This window comes from Patella vulgata, chromosome 6 (assembly GCF_932274485.2).
Source record: "Patella vulgata chromosome 6, xgPatVulg1.2, whole genome shotgun sequence".
Taxonomy (NCBI): Eukaryota; Metazoa; Mollusca; class Gastropoda; family Patellidae; genus Patella; species Patella vulgata.
The window spans coordinates 55,987,233-56,001,866 of NC_065884.2; the positions used below are offsets into that span (position 1 = coordinate 55,987,233).

The 14,634-nt window shown below is 36.2% G+C and overlaps 1 protein-coding gene across 2 annotated transcripts in view; it reads left to right on the forward strand.

Annotated features, from left to right (window-relative positions):
- LOC126825203 (sulfate transporter) overlaps positions 1-14,634 on the forward strand; it is a 40,544-nt gene that overhangs the window by 4,480 nt on the left and 21,430 nt on the right. Inside the window, exon 1 of one of the 2 annotated variants that reach the window (XM_050554760.2) lies at positions 899-985. The exons of the other annotated variant lie outside the window; for it this stretch is intronic. The gene's annotated coding sequence lies outside the window, so the exon portion shown is untranslated. Of the gene's footprint in view, positions 1-898; positions 986-14,634 lie in introns of those variants that run through there. 2 annotated transcript variants of the gene reach the window in all.

Below are 14,634 nucleotides of genomic sequence, written 5' to 3' on the forward strand. Positions count from 1 at the left end.
GACCCATCCGAACGACTACACGTTGCCCCTTGCCAATCTCGTCGTCCTACATCACTGATAAGGGGTGTGTGTGTGTGGGGGGGGGGGGTGAACGCTGTAAAATCCCTATGAACAATCTCGGTCAGTGTGGCCAAGTAGTGTGCTATGAGAGATTGTTTTCTCGGACAGCGGTGTTACGACTTACTCTTATTCGAATTTCGACTGTCAAGGGTTCTTTTACCTGCACGCCAATGGGTACACCGGGCTTTGGTTTTTCGCCCCATCCGAACGATTGTCACCAAAAAAAAACAAAAAAAAAAAAAACAAATTACGTCATCTCAATAATTACTTTCAATCAATCTGCGATGATTGTTTTTGTGGGAATGAAGTAATTATTCCCTACAATACCCGAATTTCCTCCTTTTTAGAAACTTCACCACCTACTCTAACGTCATCTTTAAAGCCGCTTGATTTCTTTAACAAAACACTAATATCCCTAATAACAAACAACAAAACAAAGTCCATAAATAAAACCCTACAAAACCAAAAATAAATAAATAAAAAAGAGAACAAGAAGCTCAAAATAAATAAACAAAAAAAAAAATAAATAAATAAAAACCGTCTTCAGCCCAGTTTGTGCAGAGCAGTAGGACGTTAAACCCCATTTCATTTCAATAACAAAAAACAAAATAACAAAAACAACTCAAAACAAAAAGAAATCCTTACAATGAGGATGTTCTGTTACGTTTAATTCTATTCTCTGTGATACAACTTTATGTTTAACAGTGTAGGTTGTATATAGCCTTCCTACACCTTTATTATAATATACAATATTCATAGTAAGCACGTGGTTTCAAAATCATAACAATTAAACGAAAGGAAATAAAAATAAAATTATATTATGACAAGAGTAAAGTATATAAAAATAGTATACTACAGTATCTTACCTGGACTCAAACCACCTTGGATACCTGGACAATTTTAGATTAAACCAAAATATTGGAAGGTAAGGTTTTTATTCAATTGATTTTTTAAATTTTCAATCTATTGTTGTTTGTTTATAATGTACCTCTCTCACATTTCATAGATACTACAATAGTAATACACATATACAATAAATACTAGTTGTTTACTTACCAAAATATTCGCAGATAAGGATTTTTTTACAAAATTGAATTCAGTAGTTGCTTGCTTGAAATGTAACTTTCTTGGATTCCATAGATAAAATATTTATAACATAAAAGCAAAAACTTATATTCAACGAAAACTGCTGACTATGTAACGTCTCGAAATTAACGGGAACGTTTAAGTGGTGTTATAGAAAGAGTCCTACAATCTAAGGGTGGTCGTTTTAAGGGTGTTTCACACAGAATTCATCAGGCTTATTAAACATACATTATGGAAGAGCTAAATCTGCCTATTGCAGGTCTTTCTTCAGGGATGAAATATTATCTAAATTATTAATTAGACATTAATTAACTTATCCATGGGGAATCACGTGGCTTAGTGGGTAAGACGCTGGCTCGCTAGCCTGGAGGCCGGGTGTTCGCTCCCTGCATTGGCCGAGAAAGTTCATCCAGATTTTCCGGCGTGGTTTCCCCTTGTCAGTGATGCAGGCGGAGGGCCTGACAAGGACAGCTGTCTAGTCTTTCGGATAGGACGGAAACCGAGGTCCTGTGTACATATTAGCGTGCACGTAAAAGAACCCTTGGCAGTTGGAATTCGATATAAGAGTAAGCCGTAGCGCCGCTGCCCGGGCAAAATTTCCCTCATAGCACACTGTATGGCGTATGCCCGACTTTATTAACCCAGTTTAGAAGCAGAACAGTAGGACGTTAAACCCCATTTCATTTCATTTCATTTTAACTTATCCAGACCATAATCAACTCTCGGTGTCATCGCTAGCCTGCGATATTTACTGGATTACGATCAGATTTGCTACTCAACTTTCATTCAGGATTTAATCATGAAATGGATAATCGGGAATATGTATTTTATCGTACCGACTTTAGTAATGCTGATCGAGGATAGGCCGAAAATTCAATCGGTAAAATCTCGGTTCAGACTGGATCAATTTGACTGGAATTTTCAGCAAATTCCCTTTACATTATGTAGTTTTTAACTATTATAGTGAGAACTCCCCGCTCTTTATCTAATCTCCCATAATTTATCCTTAAAAAATATACCTGACAAATGACTCCAAATGCGGAATGACCAGCTGACATTGAATATGTATTACGCCAACCGTGTCTACCACAAATGTCTTTTAGAAAATCTTTACTCATTAATTAATGTCTATTTTTGTATTTATTTCTGCGCTAGAATTTATGAAAAGTATGGGATAAAAAGTACAATAAATCCACAATGAAGATGTGTTAAAACCGTTTTGTCATAAACGTTTATTTTGAGAATAATGCCTTGTCTTTACAAAAAATGAAAATTTACTTCATATAAGGTTTCTACTGTAGAAACCAGTTTTGTAATAAACATTCAATTTAGTAATAATCCGGAAATTGTTTGATAATGATTTGTTACAAAACGTAATATTTAGAACAAAAATGATTTTTATTGGTTTTTTTTGTTTTTTTTTTTTGTTACTTCCAGCCAGTTTAATAATAAACATTGTATTTTGTTCTATTATTATTTAGTGGGTTTGGGTGGTCGCCGAATGGTTAACACGTGCGCGTTGAATCAGAAGATGTCATTGAGTCAAGCGGCGTAGTTTCCATTCACCGCTTGTACGTAACAAGGTGTTAAGTAGGGTCGCCTGTCCAACCTCGTTGGGTTTCTCCGGGTTTTTCTAATTTCCTCCCAATGCTAAAGAACCCTAAGCGCAAGCGAACTATTGAATTTAAATTTAATTATATGTTAGTCCAGAAATGACCTAGTTTGTATCGAGTGGACGTTAAACCTCATCTCTCTCTCTCTCTCTCTCTCTCTCTCTCTCTCTCCCCGTCACCATCCAACTCATAATATTCCATGTATTTACGTCATAGCCCCACAAAACCTTTAGAATTGCCATGTTCGAGTCCCGGTGTGTAACTTCAGTGGTTTTCAAGCTCGGTTCAGATTATGTTAGTCTAACAAAAATGTGTGTATAGTCATCTGAGCTAAAACCCCGTGAGTGTAAAATCCCAAATACAAAATTACTTTCGATTTTTATAACTGCTAAATTACACAATTCACAAGATTTTATTTACTTATATGGTTACCATATGTAAAACGTAACCCTATATTTAATTTTGTCTGCATGTTATTATTCAAAACTATTTGGAAAACTGACTTTTCGGGCAGACGGGTTAAGTGGGAAAAATATTATGATATAATCCAGTAGGCAAAATAAAGTGTCCGAAGTTTAATAAAATACTAATTTTATTTTTCTGTTTATTGAATATCGCGAAGGTGTACTGAATTAACTGTGGATTAAAACATTTTGTTTGGAGCCACGCTGCTTGGCAAAATATAATCTAGTTGGCAATATAAAGTGCTCGAAATCTAATAAAACACTAATTTTACATTTCTTTTAATTGAATGCCGCAAATGTGTACTGAATAGACTATGGATTAAAACATTTTGTCTGCAGCCACTCTGCTTGGCACAATATAATCTAATGGGCAAGATAAAGTGCTCGAAATCTGATAAAACATTAACTTTACTTTTGAACGGGAATTTTGTCCGGACAGCGGCGCTACGGCCTACTCTTATATCGAATTCCAACTGCCAAGGGATCTTTAACGTGCACGCCAATGTGTACACGATTCGGTATCGTGACTATAGACTATTCGAAAGACTATACGTTGCCAATTGCCAGGCCCTCGGTCCTGTAACACCGACAAGAAGGAACCACGCTGGAAAGTCCCGATGAATAATTATTATTGATAACATTGACACCAAAGTTTGTCACTCAAGAAAATACCGACCTTCTCCTTGTACGACAATACAAATATAATACTATGAAATTCTGAAAATAGTCGAATCTCGTTTCGTCTGGTCATCATCTATTTTCCAACTTGTAAATGAAATGAAATGGGGTTTAACGTCCTACTGTTTTGCTCCGAACTGGGCTAATGAAGACGGGTTCCAACTTGTATTTCCCTGACCTTGCTATAAACTAATGTCTCGTGCTTCGGAAATCTATTAAATGACAGCAAATGTTTTGACAGAGGTAGAATTTATTTTTCATTGCTAGTGTTCTCCAAGATAGGTAGTACTGGTAATAACCGCAATATCAACACGTAAAAATAACTCGAATCTAGGGCCTATATTTCACGGACCCCTCGGAAAACACTGTTCTAAATGAAGCTGGAATATCCACCACTTATGCTATGGTACCCATAGACCGTCAATTCTTTTTTCTACAAAACTAAACGTTAATGACGAAGGTTGATTACAAAAATTATTTCTACAAGGCCGTGGAAGTCTAAATGAAAAGCAATTTCAGACCATTTTGTTTACGTTTGGATATTGTAGTTACCTCCCTTTGATCAAGGATATTTATAGCTTCCAGGTGTAAGAGATAAAATGAAATGGAATGGGGTTTAACGTGTTACTATTCTGCTCCGAATTGGGCAAATGAAGATGGGCATACGCCATATAGTATGCTATAAGGGAAATTTTGCCCGGACAGCGGCGCTGTACCTACTCTTATATCGAATTCCAACTGACAAGGGATCTTTTAGATCAAGAGAAATGGGGTCAATGTACCAGACCGTTTCATTGGCTAATCCCTCACTTCAACCAAAACGTCGGTAATATAACAAGTCTTCCAGATCCTAGTGTAGTGAAGACATGTAAAACGAAATTTTGAACTATAAAAAACGAAACGAAATAGGATCTGTGTTTTAATCAGGTTGCCTTCTCATGTACAATCTGGGAATGGAAACCACGCCACTTGATTCAATAACTGACCTTATGATCTAAAGCGCACGACTTAGACCACTCGCAGTCCCACCTTTGGGTGTAAGACATTTGACACAACTTCTATTATGTTTAATAGGAATCGAAGATCGATATCGTTGGTAAGAAATAGAGATCATCTGATCTGTAACCACAAAGCACACCGCAGTCCCACCCAACCCCATACCCCGGCGCCACACCTCCTACGAATAAGTGGATTAACACAAAACAAACCCAAGCAGTAGAAAAAAATCTCATCGTCTGGTATTGGTTTGTTACCACATTAATATCCAGGGAATCATAGGACACATTTACTGCTTATTACTGCGCGACGCATCGACTAGACTACACAAGTCTTTATCAACCAATGAGTGTGGGCGTGGGCGAATGATTAAGGCGTGCGCGTTGCATCATAAGATCTGTCAGTGAGTGAAGTGGCGTGGTTTCAATTCCCCGCTTGTACGTGACAAGGAGTAGGGTCGCCTGTCCAACCTCGCGGTTTTTCTCCGGATCCCCCGATTTCCTTCCACTGCTAAAGACCCAAGCGAATTTAGAAATGAAATTGAACCATAATTATGTTAGTCCCGAAATGACCTAGTTTGTGTCGAGTAATTTTATTTCATAGAATTGTGATCTGTTTATTCCAGTTGAATTACTAAACGCCATTGAGACAATTTATTATGCATGAAATCATGATGATCTTACTCCATACTTAGAAGATAAATTGGTAAAGTTTGAATGTACTAAATTTTAATGTTAACTATTTTTAAACAATTTTATTGGTAGGGTATAAATTTTACGACGCCGGCAAACGACTCCATTACTCCTTCTGAGGTGCATAATAAACGCTTAGTTGTGCAATAAAAGAAATGAAAAAACTAAGTCATTTGCCTCACGCCTGTCAACCGCTTATAATTTATTTAAATATTCTATATTGTCTACATAAATTTACCCATGTACCTCGTATAATATTCCCCTAACTTAACCTGGACTGACCCTGTCACGACAGGCAACTGACATCTCGACATGAAACCTACTAAATATAGTCAAAACAAAATAGGTGGCTGCCACTCCTGTCTTTAAAAACAGGACGTTTTCTCATGAAATCATGCCCTAAAGCTAAATGTATAAATGGTAAGTCTGAGATGAACTTTTTTTGTTAACATTATACTGAGATCGTATCAAAACTGGCATAGCAATGGGAGGTGCAGCGTGTAATCATTCGCATGGGACGAAAAACCGAGGTCCCATTTTGGCGTACACGTAAAAGATCCCATGATAGTTGGAATTCGAAATAAGAATAGGCCTTAGCGCCGCTGTCCGGTCAAAATTTCCATCATAGCACACTGTATGGCGTATGGCCGTCTTCATTATCCCAGTCGGAGCAGAACAGTAGGACGTTAAACCCCATTTCATTTCTTAACCGCTGTAGCCGTAACCTCAGTGGCCTGGCCACCCCCCTTTTAATAAGTTTTAAATATTATTTGATTGACATAAAAATACACTGACAAAAATTAAGCAATATGGATTATACATTGATGAGTGTTGGGTGGAGGGTCTTTCTTAATTTTTGAATACTGGGTCCTCGTTTGATACCCTCTCTTAATTCTTTATGCTGTGCTGAATTCATAGCTGAATTAAATAACATCTGATGAAGTAAATTTCAACATTTTATTTTGTTCTGAATCAAAACGCTCCTCGTGTTTAAAATCACAGTTCCAGATTTTACAGGACACACAAAATGACAAAACCTACAGCATGGAGTGAGGGGAGGGGCACCTTAAACGTGCTGAAATGAACAAAAAGTAGGACAGCCCAGGGTTCCTTTAACGTGCTGGAACGAACAAAATCGAGAACAGTGGGGTCTCCTTTAACATGTTGAAATTAACTAAACCTGGAATAGCGAAGGGCACCTTTAACAGGCTTAAGTGAACAAAATACCAAGAACATTGAGGGTGGGGGAACTCCTTTAACGTGCTGAAATGTACAAAACGTAGAACAGCGGAGGGCTCCTTTAATGTGCTGAAACGAACAAATCTAGAATACCGGACAATAAAAATGAAAAGAGTGGATATTTCATTGTTCTTTAGTTTTGTTTAATCTTTTATTGTTAAAATGTTTCCTTTAGGAAATTTGTTCTCGGTAGCTTATACAATTTATGTTCTTCAATTCATCAACAACTGTCAGAGATGAAATAAAAAACGACCTTCCTTGGGCATAAACTATCTCTTGCTTATATTAAATACTTACGAATTTGAAAAGTCACTGAGTATAAATAACATAGGTTTTCGTTTATTTATCTAAAATAAACTAAAACTGCTGGAAGATATTTGAGAGATTTTAAATCCTTTGCAAACTACAATATGACTGGAATCTTAGTATTTACAAAGATATGGTAGGAATGAAAATTCTCAAAAAGTTCACAGATTGGTGGTTTAGTGTAGCTGCACCGCGGTTGTTAAAATAACCATGTGTGATTTGACTATTTCGGAAAAGATCAAATTTATTCCCGCTGAATCCACGCCAATGTGTACACAAATCTACTATTTATATTAAGAAAACGGAATCAAAATACCAACGCTAAAGATAATATCCCGGGTTGGATTCCGTCGGCTTTAAAACAGACCCTTCAATTTGATTCACGGAGACAAATAAAGATTTGTTACACATGGAACAGCATAGATAGATCGGTGGAATTTTGAATTCGTCACATCTTTTTACATACTCAATGGAACTGAACCATATTTGGAATGATATTTCTTTCAGACAGTCAACCTTTGCAATTATATTGTAGTTTGCAACCGACTACATAGCCCTAAAAATATATATAGAGTCCTTACATTAAACATACATTATGCATGAGGTAAATTTACCTATGGCAGGCCTTTCTCTATGCCCGAAATGTTATATAAACTATTAATTAGACATTTATTAACATCAAAAGACCACAATGAACTCTCGATGCCATCTTATGTGTCCGATTTTCATTGGATTTGAATCCGATCTGCTGTTCAACGTCCATTGATCACTAACCGCAAAAGTGGATAATTATCGTGACAGTGGTAATAATGACAATCGAGGCTACAGTGATTTTAAAATGTTTTCCCGGCTTAGAGTGAAGCAATTTGACTGAAATTTTCAGCATATTCCCTTTGCATTATCTAGTTTTTAACTATTGTAGTGAGTACTACCAGCTCTTTATCTAATCTTCCATAATGTATCTTTAATTTCCTGTGGATGTGAAACAAAATCATTTACTAAGATTATATCCTTAAATGACATTTATAATGGAAGGTATAATTCATCACAACACAACTGCTAAAATTGTTGAAAATAGATTAGAATAACATTCTTGTTCCAAAATAGACCCATCATTTTTTTAAACATTCCCTTCTTACACTCACTGAGCAATATACAAAGTGTAATATTATATATCATTATATCGATCGTATGTGATCTACAACAATAACATAGCTTGTCAAATTAATTCTGCATAACATAATTAATCCTTAATCCAACGCCCCCACCTTTCCTCATCCCGCATTGTAGAAAATATGATGATAAGCCAGATCAAATTAAATTAGAATTTACTGTACATAATTATATTTCGTTATCGTTTATTATGTTGTAAACATCTAATGAAGTCATTACGAGGGTAGAGTTAATTTGACTTATAATACACATGTAGTTTATAAACAGATGCTTGTTGTTTAACAAAAATTATTTCAACCAATAAGAATATCACAATCCAGTTTCAAAATAGAACAAGGAAATGAAATAAAGTATATACAGTCGACATACTTAACCACGCTGGTTGTCTTCATTAGCCCAATCGGTGCAGAAAAGTAGGACGTGAAACCCCATTTCATTCATTTCATTTTCAGCCACGCTGGACCTTTTTCTCTAACCCCGAATCTCCAGAGCCATCGTCGCTCCCAATTCTCGCAGTCACAGACCCTTAAAAAATGCAAAATATTTCAAAACATTTTAAAATTAAAAATATTAATCCCTACAATTAATTTTGTGCCAGGTTCAGCGCCATAGTAATTAATATGTCTTCTTTTTATCAAATGTCACTTTAGCTAACATGTCATGTAATGGCCGACTCCTCGCCTATAATATAATGTCTTTAACAACTCGGTTGACTCCATTTTATTACAGTGAGAGTGTTTTTGAGCCTGGAGGACATAAAATGAAGTATCTGGGTTAATTGTTATGCGAAACGAAACGTACACAATTCAAATTGCAGCGTAACCAGTAGACAAATCCGAAAATATTTTTAGTTGGTCTGGAAATGAAATGAAATGGGGTTTAACTTCCCACTGTTCTGCTCCCACTAAGCTAACGAAGGCGGGCAAACGCTATATATACAGTGTGCTATGAGGGAAATTTTGCCTACTCTTATATCGAATTCCAGCTGTCAAAGGATCTTTTACGTGTACACCCTCATCGAGAATGGAACCCTGGACATTTTAGGTTAAAGCCCGATTACTTCGCATAAAGTCGTAGATAGTGACGGAATGGGTCTAAAATTCATAAAACCTCGTATTTCTTGTTGCTGAGTTGAAAATTGAAATTTAAGGGATTAAAACTAAGCCATTAGCTTATTTCTTGTCTGCGATATCACCTCGGTGGAAGTGGACGTTAAATAAAGCTATTTCACACATAAAAGGATTAGTGGGTGTGATTACAGGTACTTTAATCCGAGCATGCACAATTATCTCTAAATCAGTTATATATTTACTGTAAATCATACGGTTTATTCTCAGGAAGGCGCATGTCAATTTTCTGCGTATTAGTGGGAATCCAGTTTTTAGGGATAAAAAACGATTAAAATCTTTAACACTGTTAATTGTGTCCTAAAAACAACATGCCTCTCTTCAAACAAAAGCCAACAAGTCGACATCTGCGCCTTCAGGGGAAGGATTAATTTTGTTCATGGTCGGTAACTGTGCCTTCATGGGAATACACCAATAAATATTACACGGGTAGAGAGAGAGAGAGAGAGAGAGAGAGAGATGGGGTTTAACGTCCACTCGATACAAACTAGGTCATTTCGGCTCAGTTTTATTTGAATAATTCGCTTGAGCGTACGGGTCTTTAGCAGTGGGAGGTAGCCGGAGGACCCGGAGAAAACCCACGAGGTTAGACAGGCGACCCTACTTCTTGTCACGTACAACCGGGGAATCGATACCCCGCCAGTTGACTCAATCACAGACCGTATGATACAGCGCGCACGTGCTAACCATTCGCCCCCCCCCCCAATAAAAAAGAGTATAGTCCACATCAAGCAATTCATTTTTGGGCGGCCGCCCTTTCAGTCCAACAATCGGTCTTCAACAGACTGGTATGGCGTTTTCTGCACAAATTGATTTGTGCTATACTAGAGGAGTTTATTTTATGTAATTCACTGCTTGCTAATTAAAAATGACATGACTTTAAATATATGAAGATCTTGCTTTGTCTATTAATTTCTTAATTCTGAAATGCTGTTCGCGACCCATTTAGTTTTGTATTTCTGTTGGCATAAATAATCATCGCCTTCCACCCATTGTGTTGTTATCAGCACGTTCTGTAATTTTACCACTGTGAGGCATCTCCGAGACTGTTTCGAGGAATATGTATATTCTATTCAATCTGATTAAAATACAGGGGCCTGTTTCACGAAATTTTAACTAAGATAAAATCCAAATTTTTGTAATTTGATTGGATAATATTAGATTGATTTTGGTGCTTAGCCAATCAAAATTGAAGTATCTACTAAAATATGGATTTTATCTTTAGTTAAAATTTCGTGAAACAGGCCCCTGAGCTATATTTCGTTTCGTTATTTTATACTTTCGATAGCCTACACTACATGAAGATCTGACCGGTTTTAGTGATAGGTCGCATCAGAAGTCATGCGAACGGCTTTTGACCCTATGACGTCAGACGTAGATTAATATTAACCAGCGTTGACGTTTGTACTGTAGTGGTACACCCACAGTTCGGTGTCGCCGTAACAGACCGCTTTATTGGCTAATCCCTTACATTATTGGTGGTGCTTTAACGTCTGCTTCAACAGAATTGATATCGCACCCTTACATTAACCAAAACGCGGCTTATATAACAACTCTTCCAGATTCTAGGGTAGTGAAGACAAGTAAAACGAAATTTTAAATTATAATATACGAATCGAAATAGGATCTGTGTTTTAATCAGATTGTATTCTATTTAAAAAAAAGAGAAATTAGATATTAAACATACATTATGCAAGAGCTAAATCTGTCTATTGCGGGTCTTTCTTTAGGCCTGAAATTTTTATCTTAATTATTAATTAGATATTAATTAATTGATACAGACCATAATCAACTCTCAGTGTCATCGCTAGTCTGCGATGTTTATTGGATTATGTTCCGATTTGCTGTTCGACTTCTATTCATGATTTAATGACGAAATGGATAATTGAGACCATGTTTTTTTTTATCGTACCGACTTTAGTAATGATGATCGAGGCTAGGCCGAAAATTGAATCACTAAAATCTCGGTTCAGAGTGGATCAATTTGACTAAAATTTTCAGCAAATTCCCTTTACATTATCTAGTTTTTAATTATTATAGTGAGAACTGTCGGCTCTTTATCTAATCTCTCATAATGTATCTTTAAATAACATTGTGCAATGTATCCGATCACAAATTGTTAATTCAAATACAATAGTAATGCTTAGCTGTGAGTTAATACTACTATTATTGTCTAAATATACATTATACCCTATACTGGAATTTACATCAGTTTTTTGTATTAACTTATTTCTTCACCTTCTTTATTTGAAAAATAAAAATACACATCTACTCGCCTCTCAACAAATTACAAACCCTTGTACTCAGAAGAATACGTGACATATAACTTTATTGATGTACTCAGGAGAATACGTGACATATAACTTTATTGATATTATAATTAATTATACATGTAGCGGGTTTTACTTAGTTTGCATTATGATACATTGGCAATTGGGTGAACATACTTCAAATTCTAGTCGAGATTCAAAAAAAAAAATCTAAGTTCAAACAAACTCGGGGCTTGCTATGATAAAAGGCTTTTATTCAAGAAAACCGATTGATTTCACCCGACTTTTATGAAATTTGTCCATCTACACAGAGCCCCTACTGTTCAACTAACGCGGCCCTTCGGTTATCAGTAACTTGTGGGTACTATTGGTCCTTGAACCCATCTTAAACTTCCCATTGTGGGTACCAAATAGGAGAGAGAGAAAGAGAGAGAGAGAGAGAGAGAGAGAGAGAGAGAGGTTTAACGTCCATTCGACGGTACCAAATAGGAATCTGTCAAGATCGCTGGTTTTGAAGCTGTCCAGTTGTCTGACGATTGTAGGTTAACATCACTCCAGGTTAGCCCTTTAAAGAAATAACCAGACACACGTGTCCAGTTGATGTACACATTAACAATTCAGTTTTATTTACTAAGTAATTAATAAATATCCATAATCTTTGACCAATTCCCATTGTTTTTGTTTTGATAGATCGTGTTGGATTAAAGAATTGACGATCACGTGATGGGTAAAGAGTTGACGATCGCGTGTTAGTTCATGTTGGGTAAAGAATTGACAATCGCGTGGTATATCGTGTTGGGTAAAGAACTGACGACTGCGTGTTATATCGTGTTGGGTAAAGAACTGACGATCGTGTGTTATATCGTGTTGAGTAAGGAGTTGACGATCGCATGTTATATCGTGTTGGGTAAAGAGTTGACGACCGGGTGTTATATCGTATTGGGTAAAAAACATACGACTGCATGTTATATCGTGTTGGGTAACTGACGATCGTGTGTTATATCATGCTTGGTAAAGTTTTGAAGATCGCATGTTATATCGTGTTGGGTAAAGAATTGACGATCGCGTGTTATATCGTGTTGGTTAAAGAGTTGACGATCGCGTGTTATATCGTAATGTGTAAAGAATTGACGATCACGGGTTAAATGGTGTTGGGTAAATAAAAGAGACCATATATATCGTATATCGGGCTATAAAACACGTCCTGAAGTCACACTTTGTATTGCAATATATTATAAGTTTGTTTATGAATATCTATCTGCTTATTTTGGCAGTTTCTGTGCAAATTGGAACAGAATATAATTTATTTTTTTATAACCGATTTCTTAAAGTTTTAAAAAGGAGAATTGGTATAGAGAGTCTCAATGTGAGTTAATATGATTAGCATCCAGTCCACACTTGCACTGCAGAAATCAGTTTAAAATTGCATCTTTCGGTACAAACCATCCTCAATCTTCTATATGTATACACCTAACAGGTTTAAAAAATATGTTAAGTAAAAGAATACCCTATTGTGTTGTTGTCGTTGACAACCTAATTCATCACCTGAAATTGTGGACAGGTGACAATCATTCTTACGCTACTGTTAGATCTTATCATATTATCTTTATTCATTTTGGGTCAAATATAAAGAACTATGAAGCATTCACGTTTTCTTGAATCGAAAATCATCTATATTGGATTCGTAAGTACGGTGTCCAGTTTATTGATCCTACGATAATAAACGGTCATTTCTTAAGTAAACGGTGAGTGATTTAGGTCTGAAAATGACGAAATCGACATCGCCAAGTTTGGGAGCTTTTGTTCTCGAGAAATTATTTGGGGTATATGATAAAGGAATTCCGCAGATTGCCTTATAACAATATTCACACATCACTTAGTGATTATCTCGATCTTAATCTGGTTGAAAATGGAGTAGTTTTACAAACACTGTACCAATTTATAATTGAATCTAAACGGCTTTATTAAAGTATCTTATCGTTGTTATCTGACGGGTTTTTGATCCTTTACAAATACCCAATATTGTGGAAGTTGAATCGCCAAAAAGAATCTCATTCGGGGGTACATTTTTATGTCATTTACTATAATATTGAACAAGATGGGACTAATTATCGAGCCCTGTAGCGTTCCGTTATCGATTCCATGATCGTTGCTGAGATAATTGTTAATTAAAAAATCCAGTTGTAGAAGAATCTCTTCATCAATTTGTATTGAAAGAGATGTTTCTTAAAGAATTTGGGTACTGGAATTAATCATTTCGCTTTCTTCGTTACAGTTATTCACACCATTGTATATTCCACACAAGTTCACGGCAATCGACTTCATTGTTTGCCCACGAATCCCTCGTCAGTTTTCTTGTTCTACTAGTTTGTACAGCATCTCGGTTTAATGATGTTGCACCTTTACCCGGATTCGTAAACAATAACAAAATAACTTAAAGTAGATAAAGTACAATTACTTTTATGTTTACGGGAGATAATAAATGTATACAAATTCATCCAGTTAAAAAAAACAAACAAATACGTTTACTTCATTATTCTGATTTAAATTAAATCATAAAATATTGTCTGCCCTTGTGGCCCGCTTTCACGTGGGCTACGACTGCTTGCCACGAATCTCCCCGAATAGTGGCGAATCAAAATTAATCGTAATTCGTTGCGATTCGGCAAAGAAATCAAAAAGATCGTAGAGAATCGGGGGTAGCCACGAAGCAGTTACGAATAGTGACGAACGAGTTACGATGATTCGTGGGTAATGGGGTGAAAAATATGCCGAATGTCAAGGTATAGAGAGGGTTACGATAAAGGTACGAACTGAAAGAATCCGGAATTGTACTAGCGAGTCAGTTACGATAAAGGTACGAAATGAAAGTAACATTTAGGAATTGTACTAGCGAGTCAGATACGAATGAGTTACGAAAGTTTTTGACA